The sequence below is a fragment of the Euprymna scolopes genome, chromosome 46 (genome assembly GCF_053919585.1).
Source record: "Euprymna scolopes isolate OS-2025 chromosome 46, ASM5391958v1, whole genome shotgun sequence".
Lineage (NCBI taxonomy): Eukaryota > Metazoa > Mollusca > Cephalopoda > Sepiida > Sepiolidae > Euprymna > Euprymna scolopes.
In genome coordinates this window covers 185,906,400-185,920,463 of record NC_136527.1, presented here as the reverse complement: position 1 = coordinate 185,920,463, position 14,064 = coordinate 185,906,400, and positions in this window count along the sequence as shown.

Genomic DNA, 14,064 nt, shown 5'->3' with positions numbered 1-14,064 from the left:
TTATTCAAGTGCTCAAAAATCAGTATTAGTCACACATATGAGAACTCACACAGGTGAAAAGCCATATTCTTGTGAAATATGTAGGTATTCAAGTGCTAAAAAATCAGTATTAATCAGACATATGAGAACTCACGCAGGTGAAAAGCCATATTCTTGTGAAATATGTGGATATTCAAGTGTTCTAAAATCAGGATTAGTCACACATATGAGAATTCACACTGGTGAAAAGCCACATACTTGTAAAGTATGCAAATATTCTTTTTCTAACAAATCTCTTTTAGTAAGACATAGGAAAACTCACTCTGGGGAAAGGTCACATACTTGTGAAGTGTGTGGATATTCTTGTTTAAAAAAATCAAGGTTAGTAATACATGTAAGAACTCACACTGGGGAAAAGCCACATTCCTGTGAAGTGTGTAAATATTCTTGTTCTGACAAAACATCTTTAATGAGACATATGAGAACTCACACAGGTGAAAATCTATATTCTTGTGAAATATGTGGATATAGAAGTTATCAAAAATCAGACTTAGTCTTACATATGAGAACTCACACTGGGGAAAAGCCATATTCTTGTGAAATATGTGGATATTCTTGTTCGCAAAAAGCAAGGTTAGCCACACATATGAGAACTCACACCATTGAAAAGCCACATTCTTGTGAAGTATGTAATTTTTCTTGTTCTGACAAATCAAATTTTATTAGACACATGAGAACTCACTCAGAAAACACAGAAGAAAAAGTTTAAGAAAAATGAAAAAAAAGGGGAAAAACACAACAATTGCTGGTTCTGCCACACAGAAGTAGAGAGTGTGAATCACCTAACATAAAACTTGAGTATTCAATGTAGTTTTGCGTCTTAAAAACATGTACCAGAAAGAACAGTGTGAAATAATAATACATCATCCACTATTACTACGAAATTCCTACATGTCCAGAAAACAGGGATATTAAGCCGAACATATTGATGTGAGAGAAGAGGGAGCAAATAGAAACTCAAGTCGAAAAAGCGTCCCTAATGATATTGACCTTAACAAGTACATAGCAAGCATACCAAGTGAAGCAAGTGCAAGTGAAATACAAACGATTGCACTGAAAGGGACGGCTATCATCCTGAAAAGATCTCTTGGTTGGACACACTAAAATAGGGGTAAATGTCAGACATCTGGTTGGATGTCCCATCCCCTAGAAGAAAAAGTTTAAGAAAAATGAAAAAAAAGAGAAAAACCACATACTTGTTAAGTGTGTGGATATTCTTGTTCTGACAAATAACGTTACTTAATCATATGAGAACTCACACTGGGGAAAAAGCCACACAATTGTGACATGTGTCGATTTTCTTTTTCTCGAAAAAATCAATTTTAGTGAAACATAAGAACTCACTGGGGAAAAGACACCTTGTTGTCAAGTGTGTAATTATTCTAGTTCTGGCTTTTATACAGATAGAGTGATAAATATTAAGTGTCATCTTTTCTCATCAAAAATGTTTTCATCTATTTTTACAAAACATAACAAAATCATTAAAAATTGTAAAAATAAAGATTAATATTCAACACTGGATTTTAATTTTATTTCGACCATTACCGCTTTTTAAAATATTTAATTAATCTTTTCTAATTTCATCTGAAGAAATTTTTCCTTGTTATATAATATATTTATAACAATTTTTGTTGCAAATTTATATATTTTTTCAGTGGAGAATAAGTTTTCAAATGTTTTCTGCCTGATGACCTTATTTTGCGTGTGTGTGCAACCGTGCATTGCTTTGTGTCTGATTGTTCGAGATACACACAAAACACGTTGAGCGCTTTAACAATTCACTATAATAACCCGCCACGATTGCTGGAACTAAAAGGAAAGAAGTTGATAATGCAGCTGTGAGTCGATGGTGAAAGCTCTCTACCATCCCGTTAGCAGAAGGATGATAGGCGATGGTTGCTATGTGATTAATTTTGAAAGATTGGCAAAGGTCTTGGAAAGATTGTGATGTAAACTGGGAACATCTGTCAGTGATACCAGTGGTGAGTACACCAAAATTAGAGGTCTATTTCTCTACAAATGCGCGGGCTACGACGTCTGTTGAAATGTCATACAAAGAAATTACTACTGACCAACATGTAAAACAGTCTACCATGGTGACTATTTAGCGATGACCATCAGAAGATCGCAGTGGTCCAACAATGTCCAGGTGATCATGGGAGAAACGTACGTCAGGTACATAGAAGCTGTCTGGGGTAGAGTTTATATGACGATGAACTTTTGTAGTTTTGCATCAGTGGCTTGTTGTCGGTGAAAATTGTGAACCGTCTCCTTTCCAACATAAAACAAAAATACTTTACTGCTAAATACATGGCGATTTGTTCTGGACCGAAAATGCTCTATTTTCGATGAATAGTGCCCAGCTTAACAGAAAAGAAAGACAGCGGTCCTGTTTGACCATTTACCACCTGGTTGAGTACGGCACCAACAGCTACATCAGAAGCATCCGTAGAAAGAAAGAGCTTACCTGTCGGGTCGGGATCAAGGTAAAATGTCTTTGTGAAATTCACCACATCATTTTTTGGATGCGTGGAAAGATGTGAGATTTCATCTGAGAGTCAATCTCTGAGTTTGGACAGGTGATGTGAACAGTTGGCTATGAACTGGCGGTAGTAGTTCACAACTGGAATATAATAACAAAGTTGAAACGATGAAGTGGGTACGGGAAAATTCTGGATTGCTTGCACTTTTGAAGAACTGCCACTGAATTTGCAACATTGATTTTTAATCAAAAGGATTGTAAACATTGGGAGACTCTGTGTTCTACTTGTGTGGAGCTTGCGATCAGGATGTCGCCGATGCATGTATAGACTAAGGGTAGTTCATGAAGGACTTCATATGTGAATCTTTAAAAGGTAGATGTATGAAAACTTTTTTGTGAAAAGAAAATGTTAAACTATTTTTTAGATATGTGATTGTTTGTTATTTATGATTCTTTTTGTGATTGTACTTTTTTTATATTGTGATTGCTTGCATAATGTTATTCGTGTTTTTCTGTGCGCACGTGGGCTAAAAAATTCAACAAGCAAAAGACAGGTAAAAGGTTACAACACGTGGTTAGGGTGTTGAATCTTGGTGTATTTATTTATTTGTCAGAGAGGAATACAAAGTTATTTGGTGTGAAAATGCTTCCCTTTTGTTTAGTTTGATACTCTGTATAAGGAATGAAAAAGTGTTTATGGCAAAGTTTTGTAAATTGAGGTCGAATTGTTGCGAGGCCACATGAAGCATATTCACAACATTGTAATAAGGAAAACCATTATACCAGATTATATATATATATATATATATATATATATATATATATATATATATATATATAATATATATGAGCAAACAGTTAAGGAAATATGTTAAAAAACACTTTGAAATGAGTTAAAAACATATTTAATCTGAAATCCGCGGAGTTTCGAAGAAATACTCTCCTTCTCATCAGAGGGTGGGAATTAGCAAAATGCAGGATCGGATTTTGCATGCAGAAGTATTTGATGAAACAACAAATAAGTCAAAGATCTTACTTGAAAACGAAATAAGTTAAGCAGAGGGAATATGGTAAAGAAAAAGGTGATTACACATTAATGGATAGTCTGGTGGAAGATAAAAAATCCAGTGACGGTTAAATCCAAATGTAAAACTTCCGAGACATAACTATAAATAAAAAAAAAATCTGGGAAGAGAAAGGAGAAAAAAATGATAAAGTTAAATATAAAATAAAATAAAGGGAAACAAAAGTCAAACTGACCCAGACAGGAAATGTTAAAGGCGGGAAAATATATATAGGGCAAAATAATATAGGTCAACTGAAATGTACAGGTCACTTATAAAAAAAAGGTGTCAGCAAGAATTGTTAAACGACATTAAAAGGAAAATAAAAATAAATAAATAAATATATAATAAATAAATAGAAAATAAATAAATAAATAAAAAATCAAATATAATAAAAAATAAAATATAATATATAATATAAAATAAAGTAAAATAAGAATAAAATTAAAAATAAAAATTATTTAAGGGGAGAAGATGGCCGTATCTGCAATTTCAGGAAAAAAAATAAATAAGTAAATTCATATAGTAAAATTTAAGTAAATATACATACAAGATATGAAAGTGTGGGCATATTAATATATTACCGCATCAGGGCTCGGACCCATGCAATGAAATTCTATTCTATTTAAAATATACCAGCGAAAAAATAACAGATGACGTGACCCCCATCATAAACGTTAATGATGGGGGTCACGTCATCTGTTTTTTTTCGCTGGTATATATGATACTCTCCTTCTCATCAGAGGGTAGGAATTAGCAAAATGCAGGATCGGAATTTGCATGCAGAAGTATTTGATGAAACAACAAATAAGTCTTACTTGAAAACAAAATAAGTTAAGCAGAGGGAATATGATAATGAAAAAGGTGATTACACATTAATGGATAGTCTGGTGGAAGATAAAAAAATCCAGTGACGGTAAAATCCAAATGTAAAACTTCAAGAAAGTTAAAAGAATTTCCATTTGTACAAGTAAAATCCAAAGAAATCCCGTAATTGGAAGAAGATGGTCCATAATAATCCAAACGCAGAAATCCATAGAATAATTCACAAAAAAGTGTGTACAAGGAAAAAATAATATTAATAAAAGAAAAATAAGATGTGCTTTTCACTCTACTTCCGAGACATAACTATAAATAATAAAAATCTGGGAAGAGAAAGGAGAAAAAAATGATAAAGTTAAATATAAAATATAAAATAAAGGGAAACAAAAGTCAAATTGACCCAGACAGGAAATGTTAAAGGCGCGAAAATATATATAGGGCAAAATAATATAAGTCAACTGAAATGTGCAGGTCACTTATAAAAAAAAGGTGTCAGCAAGAATTGTTAAACGACATTAAAAGGAAAATAAAAATAAATAAATAAATATATAATAAATAAAAAATCAAATATAATAAAATATAAAATATAATATATAATATAAAATAAAGTAAAATAAGAATAAAATTAAAAAATGAAAATAAAAATAATTTAAGGGGAGAAGATGGCTGGTATCTACAATTTCAGGAAAAAATAAATAAATAAAAAAATAAGTAAATTCATATAGTAAAATTTAAGTAAATATACATACAAGATATGAATGTGTGGGTATATTGCTATATTAGATAGATAGGAAAGTTTAAAGAATAAAACAGAAAATGCAGATAAAACATAAATAAATAAATAAAACAGAAAATGCAGATAAAAAACTGGCCATGCAAAGAAGAGATAAAGAATTAAAATAAAGGAATATATATATATATAGAGATAGATAGATAGATAGATAGATAGATAGATATATATATATGAACAATGTTTAATAAATCATGTTAAAAGACATCTTGAAAAAGATCATTTTGGACCATTTGGAATTTACCCATTTCATGTGAACTCTTTTTATCATTGATGAATACAATAATCCGTGACTGATGAAATTACGAGAGGTTTGCACGCCAGACCTGTGACTGCTAAATAATTTGGGTAGTGCCAACGCGTCATTGCTGTGATTGATATAATATTTTCGCTAATAATGACGTCACAATGATGCAATACACATAATCTATAAATAGAAATGACGTAATAGTCAAACTGATTATATAACGAACATGCCACCGGTGCGAGGCCAGAAAAAGGCTAAGTGGTCGGAGTGGACAGTACCTTACCACAGATTCTTAGGTTCAGGAACTGACCTAGAGTACAAAAAATACCTACCTCCACTTAATAAGTTAGACTGGGCAGCAAAAAGACACGACTTTAACTACGGCAAAGGTAGGACAAAGGAAGCGGATGAACAATTCTACTCGGATTCTGCTGGAACAGGTGTGCTGGGAACTTTATCATGAGGGGCACTCCGAGCCAAGCATTACCTTGGACTCGACGACTACTTCGACCCCCCACCTAAACGAATTAAGCTTGATCCTACTGTCGTTACTAGCTGCCAAGCAGGTATGGAAGTCGATCAGGACGCAAGTACGCAGGGGGCGGAAAGCGGATGTGGCGCATGAGGAGGCAACGAGCAGAGAGGAGATCTGCCAACCATCACGGATAACAATGTAAGAAGGGTCGTACTACAAAGAAGTTTCAAAAACCAGGTAAAAACAACGAACATGAACGAGTGCAGTGCGTTATTCCAGGTATACGACACCGATCCTAAAGAGGGTATACATGGGGCGGCGAGATTCGCCTGGTCACAACCAGTAGCAAAGGATTACATGGTGCCGTACTTCCTAACGACATGGGTTACTCCGCCAAAGTGGGAGGCAATCATGAGTAACGCGACAGCATACAGAGTGGTGAGTCAAGGATTCAAAATCTCGAAATTTACCTGCGGTGAATGGTTAACGAAAAACGAGGAGGTATTCGTACCTAACCCAGAACCCTACTTCGACATATACGTGGATAGGGGATCGTACATAGGATACGGTAACTTGGAAGGGTTGTCAAAGGTACCAAACAAAGGTTTCTCAGAGATTCAACCAATGGTAGGTGCGGAACTACCACATTACACATACAATTACATGGCACCGATAGAGTTAATAAACGCAATACCTAACACAGGTAACTTCCTGACCTTCACGATGGAAGGAGCTACGACCAGCGGCTCGACACAGAGAGAGGAGCAAGCCAAATTTAACGAACTGATCAACTCTGAGGTGATCAGCGGCAAACAAGTTCGGCCGTACACGTGGATATACAGGTGGGAGACACCGACAGAATTTGCACTTACACTTGGGACAACAGAAACGAAACCTTACAAGGACGTGATCAGCCTGAAAGCAGAGAACCAGTTACACAACTACTTTAGCAGAGTGCTCGACCAACGTGCGTACATAATCGTTTATCACATAGCGGGACCCAGCACGCTGAAGCACTGCTCAGATATTGATCACTTTCATATGATCACTTGGCATCCACACCACCCAACATGCGAACATTCGTACGTGCAGATGAAAAAACTGCAAGCAGAAAGAAGAATCAACCCATACCAAATGTCCTGCCAAAAGGTGTATAACCCTTATGGGTTATGTAGCTATCTTGCAGTCGACCCGGATAAACGAACAGTGATCGCAGCAGGCCACCTGGAAACAGCGGGGCAACTAGCCTTCTACAAACAGATAAGCAACAAACCACTGCAGAAGACGGAGGAGACTACTATTGACTCGAGCATCACCGGCAAGTCTACACTGCGAGGTCAAAAGTACAAATTCATATTAGACATCATGCGCCGGTGCAACAACACAGACATGGCAAAGGTTATGCTATTCTGCAAACAATCAACAAACAAAATACTTCGGGAGACATGGGACCATATCTTCACGAATACGCAAAATATCCAGCCGATCATGCAGGCCGCGGCGAGCGACCTACAGATCCAAACGAAGGTCACTCCAATATTCGAACAAATACGCCAGAAGAAAGACTTATTTACCTTGGATAGCAACAGATACTGGTCGATATAAAAATCGCTAAATATCTATGACGCGTGGGCAGAATTCCACAATTTCGATCCGGTGGAGTTCGGCAGAAACCTGTTTGAGGTGTATCATATGATACGCGCGAAAAAGAACGGATTTCACATCACAGGCCCCAGCAACTCCGGCAAATCATATGTCCTGCCTGCGCTCCGTCCGAAACGGACTAATGAACTGCGGAAGGATGCGTTGTCAGGCTTCTGACAACTTCACCTTCGGTTCGTGTGTTGACAAGACGCTCATATACATGGACGAAATGTGGTTCACACCACAGAATGTGGAGGAGGGCAAGTGCATATTGGAGGGAACAACAACAGCCGTCAACGTGAAGCACCAGGCAGAACGCTACCTAGAACGTATGCCCAGCTTATACACTTCAAATGACGACCCATGGCAACACGTTCCACAGGAAAGACCGGCCATGAACAACAGAATGTTCATCTACGAGACGAAAAGGGCCATGCCACAACTGAAGGGATGGGGCGTATGGGAACTTAATCTCACAATGTGACTTACTGTCTGGCGCCAACACGTGATGGACTACACAAACCAGAGTTACCGATTTCAGGAGGAGGAAGAGGTCCAGGAACTAGCAACGTCAACATGATTTACGGTGCAAGCAGTCGAAAGTCTATCGCCGAACAAACAGGCGAGCTACTGCAAGGCGCGAAAACAACTATTCAAGGACCTTACAGCGACACAGACCGACGACAGCAATACAATCCCGGACGACTCCGACGTTGAAGACTGGATGGCAAACGAATGTGAAATTGATCCGACATTGCCGACCCAATACTGCCGAACACACTGGTGCAGGGCGCACCCGCACCTCTGCCCACGTAGAACACCACAGCAGAGTCCAGCATTAATCGAGGACGACGAGGAAAGCGACACGCCATTATCCGGAATAATTACCATAATCGACTCCGAAACGGAGGAGCCAAACGACGACGAAGGCTTCGTCAGGCCTGTAAAAAAAAAACATAAATTACTACATCGAAATCCAAAAACGACAAATACACGGTAAAGGGCAGACAACCCAACTCTTCCTCGAGTGTGAGGAGACGCTCAGCGACTCCGACTAAAAACTTTCTCGTTGATGTCACTGAATCAATGATTTGCATGTACTTGTATATTTCTTTCACACCACTGACAATGATGTTATAATTAAATAAACTATATATATAAACTAAACTCAAATCGTTATATTATTATTGAATCTTGGAATGATATGGTATTAATAGCATGGTTCAATATTTCTTAGCATGTTTGATATTCTATTTCAGATCGACCATCAGACCTGCGATCGTTAAAGTTTTATAACTGGTCGTCAGCGAATCAGCATCAGCGACGAGAGAAATGTTTAAAACTAGGTCAACAAACTGGGTCACGGTCACAGGTAAGTAGGTCACACCGAAATATATATATAATCAATGGCGATGATATTAGGCCGTGGCACTTACCGCATCAGGGCTCGGACCCATGCAATGAAATTCTATTCTATTTAAAATATACCAGCGAAAAAAACAGATGACGTGACCCCCATCATAAACGTTAATGATGGGGGTCACGTCATCTGTTTTTTTTCGCTGGTATATATAATACTCTCCTTCTCATCAGAGGGTAGTAATTAGCAAAATGCAGGATCGGAATTTGCATGCAGAAGTATTTGATGAAACAACAAATAAGTCTTACTTGAAAACAAAATAAGTAAAGCAGAGGGAATATGGTAAAGAAAAAGGTGATTACACATTAATGGAAAGTCTGGTGAAAGATAAAAAAATCCAGTGACGGTAAAATCCAAATGTAAAACTTCAAGAAAGTTAAAAGAATTTCCATTTGTACAAGTAAGATCCAAAGAAATCCCGTAATTGGAAGAAAATGGTCCATAATAATCCAAACGCAGAAATCCATAGAATAATTCACAAAAAAGTGTGTACAAGGAAAAAATAATATTAATAAAAGAAAAATAAGATGTGCTTTTCACTCTACTTCCGAGACATAACTATAAATAACTATAAATAAAAAAAATCTGGGAAGAGAAAGGAGAGAAAAAAATGATAAAGTTAAATATAAAATATAAAATGAAGGGAAACAAAAGTCAAATTGACCCAGACAGGAAATGTTAAAGGCGCGAAAATATATATAGGGCAAAATAATATAAGTCAACTGAAATGTACAGGTCACTTAAAAAAAGGTGTCAGCAAGAATTGTTAAACGACATTAAAAGGAAAATAAAAATAAATAAATATATATATAATAAATAAATAGAAAATAAATAAATAACTATAAAATGAAATATAATAAAAAATAAAATATAATATATAATATATAATATAAAATAAAGCAAACTAAGAATAAAATTAAAAAATGAAAATAAAAATTATTTATGGGGGGAAGATGGCCGGTATCTGCAATTTCAGGAAAAAATAAATAAATAAAAAAATAAGTAAATTCATATAGTAAAATTTAAGTAAATATACATACAAGATATGAAAGTGTGGGTATATTGCTATATTAGATAGATAGGAAAGTTTAAACAATAAAACAGAAAATGCAGATAAAAAATAAATAAATAAATAAATAAAACAGAAAATGCAGATAAAAAACCGGCCATGCAAAGAAGAGATAGCGAATTAAAATAAAGGATTATATATATATATATATATATATATATATATATATATATATATATATATATATATATATATATATATATATATATATATATATATATATATGAACAAATGATTAATAAAACATGTTAAAAGACATCTTGAAAAAGATCATTTTGGACCATTTGGAATTTACCCATTGGATTGGAAATTTTTAATTCGACCGTGTTTTGGATTTTACCATTCTTGGATTTTTTACCCTTCACCGGACTATCCATTCATGTGAAATATTTTATCATTTTTCGTTTACCTCCTATTCCCCTTACCTCACCTTTTTTTTTTTTTAACCAAGTAAGATCTGTGACTTACTTGTAGTTTCATTAAATACTTTTATATGCAAAATCCAATCCAGCATTTTGCTAATTCCTGCCCTCTGATTAGAAGAAGAGTATTTCTTCGAAACTCCGCGGATTAAGGACTATCCACTTGTCTTGTGCTGCCTTTTTTAAAATTAAATATGTCTTTAACACTTTTTCTGTAACGATGTTATCGTTTCGTTTCGTTACAATCCTAGTTTTGTAACAACGTTATCATTTCGTTGCATGACAATCCTTGTTTTGTAACAACCACGCATGCGCACTGGAAATAAAGGCCTCCGTGTTTTTTTTTATTCAAAACTAACAACACGCGTCTTTTCGTTTCTCTCTATTAACCAACCACACAACACGAGCTAACACAGCGTGACATTTTCAAGATGTCTTTTAACATGTTTTATAAATCATTTGTTCATATTATAAGCTCTATTTCCTTTTCGGTTTTATTGAGCTTTTACATCTGGTTGAGATTACTTTACTTGTAAATATTAACTCTTTAATATTTATAATATATTTTAAGTTTACCATTTTGATTACCTTGGTAAACTTATTGTAATTTTATTTATTTTTTAATTTATATATATATATATATATATATATATATATATATATATATATATATATATATATATATATATATATATATATATATATATAAAATAAACAAATAGGGTGCAATTAAATTACACGGCGATCTGAATGTTGTTAAATATCGATTTGTGTTCTGTTATATTTTTTTCATATTGACATCTGCTAGTCGGGACATTTTACAACATTTCGTTACTTCTCTATCAAAGGAGGAGATAATACATGGGAGGCCGCAAAACATGACAAGTAAAGCCAGAATGGTGACAATGCAACATTGCAACACCTGGTTGAAATGCACAAACAAACTAGAAACAGGTACTACACTTCCATCGTTAGTCGTTTTATGCTGATTGCATGTAAAACATCAGGTTTAAGTCTGGAATTATAAGGCTGTTTTTAGAAGCAGTACTCCATCTTTTGACGTACTTGGCTTTTTATACAGATAGAGAATTGCATCAGTAGTGAGTGAGATATCTTCTGGAGCGGTAGAAATTAAATAAACAAATAGGGCGCAAGCAAATTACACGGCGACCTGAATGTGGTTTAATATCGATTTTTTTCTCATATTCACATCTGCGAGTCGGAACATTTTACAACATTGCATTAGCTCTCTATCAAAGGAGGAGGTAATATATAGGCTGGCGCAAATCATGACAAGTAACACCAGAATGGTGATAACGCGACAAAACGTTGAAATGCGTAAACAAACTAGAAACAGTTAATACACTTCCATCGTTAGTCGTTGATTGCATGTAAAACATCAGGTTTAAGTCTGGAATTATAAGTTAAGGTCATCGTAAAGTTAACGGAATCGAATCTGATAAAAACAAGTCGCAATTTTCATAATGTAATCATGTGATTATTGTTTTGTTTCTTGTTGGTTGAAATCTAGTTTTTGTTATTTGATTGACTTCGCTATTTGTTCAATTCCTTCCTTTTTGAATTGTTTATGTGAAATATTCAGTTTTGCATTTTTTTTATATTTGGATTATTTGGATTACTGTTCTCATCTTGGATGTAAACAGTAGTTCGACTAATCCAAATCATAATGAAATGTTCAATCTTTTACACGAGGAACAAAATAATGATTACACCGTTTTAAGATGAACATAAGTTCTTTGTTCTGAAGCAGTTGATTTTTTTTCTTCTTATAATAATTTCACGTTTAAATCGTGTTTTTTTTTTCCTTTTAATTTTGATTCTTTTATATTTTCATATATTTAATTGCTTAATGAATTGGACACACAAAACAAAATTTGTATCAATTTACTAAAGATTATATTAAGAAATCCTAACAAACAAACAAATTTTCTGCGTTGGACACAAAAGAAAAACGATTTTTTTTTTCGTATTAAATTTCTGGAATGGAAGGTAAGTTTATTTTTTTCACTTTGCAACAATATTATTCAACAACTTTATCTTAAATATTAAAATAAGTTTATTTTTTTTTTAATATTAAAATAAGTTTATTTTTTTTATTGCAATCCAATAAAAATATTGGTTTCGTGAAATATGAAATGTGACCATGTGGGTCAATGTCAAGTTTCTTTCCAACTCCTCAAAAAACTTTAAAATGACGACTTTTCTAGGTTTTCAATGATGCTGAAAACGAATATCACATTTAAATTTGTGGCAGGTAAGTAGTTTTCATGATATGAAGAAAGTACTTTTTAAAAAGTGTTGGATTGGCTCACTCAGTCACTCACTATATAAATTTCACGTAAGAAAAGCACCCGCCTCGCCTAATAATTTCGTCATATAAAATAAATTTGAAACCTAAAAAAATGAACGAATCTCTTAGTAAAAAACAACGCCGGTTTTTGGGGGTGCTGGAAACGAATATCACAAATAAAAATTGCTTTATGATATGAAGAAATTACTAAGTGACCAGAAAGTGGGTGCTCATTTGACGTTACTTTTATATAGGAAAGTGATCCCCCTCTTATTGAAAAAGTAATTTCTTCATATTATGAAAACTACTTATCTGCCCCAAATTTAAATGTGATATTCGTTTTCAGCATCACCGAAAACCTATTCAAGTTGTCATTTTAAAGTTTTTTGGAGGAGTTGGAAAGAAACTAGACATTGACCGAAATGTGTTTATTTAAGTAAAATTTAAATATTAAAAAAAGTTTACAATATGAAAGGTAAGTTATTTTTAAAAAAATCCCATTCAATAACTTTTTAAATAATCTGAAACAGTTTTGTTTTTTTGCAATGTCCCTCAAAAATATTGATTTTTAAAACAATATTAAACATAAAAAGGTTTAATTTTATTGCAATCCAAAACAAATATTGATTTCGTCAATAAAAATGTGGGTACTCATGCAGAGAGTGATTTAAAAAGCTATTCTTAACATGTGGAGGGGGTTCTATTCTGTACTTTAACCTTAAAATTTAATAACAAACATATCATGAAACTTTAATTAAAGTTGGAAATACGATTTAAAAAAGAGCACGTGCATTAGCACCAAAATGTGTTTATTTAAGTAAAATTTACGTGATTTCTGCGAAAATGCTAATGTTTATCATAAACACAATAATTTGATTCGAAGTTGGTTGAATTGTTAAACAACTGAACGCAAAAACTGCTTTTTTCGGTTTTTAATTGTTTTATTTGGTACTAGTGCACTTATTGATCCGTGCTGAAATAATAACGTTATTATTTTAAAAGCCATCCTTAACATGGAGAGGTGAGGGTGTTTTGTACCTATTCTATACTCTAACCTTACAATTGAATAAAAAAAAACATATAAAACTTTAATTAAACTTGGAAATATGATGTAACACCGCCTATTTAATATATATATGTGTGTGTGTGTGTGGATCACTCGATTTAAAATAAAAAAACGTGCAAGTGGACTTCACAGTCGGCAGCCATTTTGAGTGGAAAACTATGCGTTTACCATTAAAAAAATTTTTTATTACATTTTCACCCCAAACAAGACACA